The 2500-nt window shown below is 46.9% G+C and overlaps 1 long non-coding RNA gene across 1 annotated transcript in view; it reads right to left on the bottom strand.

The window, feature by feature from the left end:
• Positions 1–2500, bottom strand: part of LOC116224986 — a 3473-nt gene that overhangs the window by 577 nt on the left and 396 nt on the right. The window contains exon 2 of the long non-coding RNA XR_004165848.2: positions 2287–2408. This is a non-coding gene — a long non-coding RNA (uncharacterized LOC116224986). The remainder of the gene's footprint in view (positions 1–2286; positions 2409–2500) is intronic.

Below are 2500 nucleotides of genomic sequence, written 5' to 3'. Positions count from 1 at the left end.
GACCGGACTTAGTGACGAGTATCGTGTCTTAGACCGGACTTACTGACGAGTAAATCTCTTATCGTGTGTTAGACCGGACTAACTGACGTGTCTTAGACCGGACTAACTGACGTGACTTAGACCGGACTTAGTGACGAGTATCGTGTCTTAGACCGGACTTACTGACGAGTAAATCTCTTATCGTGTCTTAGATCGGACTAACTGACGTGTACATTTCTATCGTGTCTTAGACCGGACTAACTGACGAGTATCGTGTCTTAGACCGGACTAACTGACGAGTAAATCTCTATCGTGTCTTAGACCGGACTAACTGACGAGTATCGTGTCTTAGACCGGACTAACTGACGTGTAAATCTCTATCGTGTCTTAGACCGGACTAACTGCGAGTAAATCTCTATCGTGTCTTAGACCGGACTAACTGACGAGTATCGTGTCTTAGACCAAACTAACTGACTAGTAAATCTCTATCGTGTCTTAGACCGGACTAACTGACGTGTCTTAGACCGGACTAACTGACGTGTAAATCTCTATCGTGTCTTAGACCGGACTAACTGCAAGTAAATCTCTATCGTGTCTTAGGCCAGACTAACTGACGATTAAATCTCTATCGTGCCTTAGACCAGACTAACTGACGAGTAAATCTCTAACGTGTCTTAGACCGGACTAACTGACGAGTAAATCTCTATCGTGTCTTAGACCAAACTAACTGACGAGTATCGTGTCTTAGACCAGACTAACTGACGTGTCAGACCGGACTAACTGACGAGTATCGTGTCTTAGACCGGACTAACTGACGTGTAAATCTCTATCGTGTCTTAGACCAAACTAACTGACGAGTATCGTGTCTTAGACCAGACTAACTGACGTGTCTTAGACCGGACTAACTGACGAGTATCGTGTCTTAGACTGGACTAACTGACGTGTCTTAGACCGGACTAACTGACGAGTCTTGGGCCAGCGTCACAGAGGGGTAATGCTCAAACCGGTCTTAGACGAGACTAATAGGTGAGTAAATCTCGACGCCGTCTTAGACGAGAGTAATATTCCCTAACGTGTTTTAGTCCAGACTAACAACCGTGAATCTCGGACAGGAAGTACGTACTACTGTCCAGTTAAACTGTGAAGCAGCAGCAGCTAGTGGCCCCTCTGTCCGTGTGTGTGTGTGTGTGTGTGTGTGTGTGTGTAAGACCCAGTGCCGTGCGGCCTGAGTGGACGCCATGGTAACACACAGCGCAGACGAACCCTAGGGATGGACACAAGAACTAGGTGTGTGTGTTTTCACACAGAAACAGCAAGTGAGTGCAGTGTGTTTGGAAAGCATCACACACTGAGAGTTAAAGAAATGGCGTTTAGAGTTTTAGTGTGTGTTCATAAGGTGAACTCATTAGTAGTCAGCTTACGGTCACAAGTTACCCATGTCAGGGCTCTAACACTATCTCCATTTCACAAAAGAAAACAACAACAACTTTACAAACACACACACACACACACACACACACACACACACACACACGCACACACAAGCACGTAAAACAGACATAACCTTGTCATTAACATGTCAGTCAGCAGCCATTCAGTCCTCTATGATGTAATAATGACATCATTATATGTTATTGTCATGGCAGTTCTCAGAATGGTTGACTCCATGGCAACAGAAGCATGTGGCATCGGCTATTATGACATCAGAAAAGCCTGGAACCCGTCATGGCAACCAATTAATAGCAGCTTGCCACTGTTCCCATTGGACACTGACTGTTATGATGAGCACACACAGTATAAGGCATTTACAATGGGCTCTATGACAGGCTTATGTCACTCTTATGATGCTGCAGTGGCCTCTTTACGACAGGCTTATGTCACTCTTATGTCACTCTTATGACGATGCAATGGTCATGACAGGCTTATGTCACTCTTATGATGCTGCAGTGGCCGCTTTACGACAGGCTTATGTCACTCTTATGTCACTCTTATGACGCTGCAGTGGTCTCTTTGACAGGCTTATGTCACTCTTATGACAGGCTTATGTCACTCTTATGACGCTGCGGTGGCCTCTTTATGACAGGCTTATGTCACTCTTATGACGCTGCAGTGGCCTCTTTACGACAGGCTTATGTCACTCTTATGAAGCTGCAGTGGCCTCTATGACAGGCTTATGTCACTCTTATGACGCTGCAGTGGCCTCTTTACGACAGGCTTATGTCACTCTTATGAAGCTGCAGTGGCCTCTATGACAGGCTTATGTCACTCTTATGAGAGGCTTATGTCACTGTGAGGTTGTGGACCCACCTGACGAGGTTGTCGTTGTCTCCGGGCCCGGCGCAGCTCACGCAGTCGGTTCTGGTGTCGTCTGCTTTGGGCTTCTTCAGCAGGGCAGCCTGCCTCTGGCGCCGCTCACGCTGGGGCTGTTCCTATGGAAACCACATCACAGTTAGACCACGTGAGTGTGTGTGTGTGTGTGTGTGTGTGTCTCTCTCTCTCACACACACACACACACACACGT

Source organism: Clupea harengus, chromosome 19 (genome assembly GCF_900700415.2).
Source record: "Clupea harengus chromosome 19, Ch_v2.0.2, whole genome shotgun sequence".
Lineage (NCBI taxonomy): Eukaryota > Metazoa > Chordata > Actinopteri > Clupeiformes > Clupeidae > Clupea > Clupea harengus.
The sequence above is the reverse complement of the archived record's forward strand: the minus strand, read 5'-3'. Positions and strand labels throughout refer to the sequence as shown.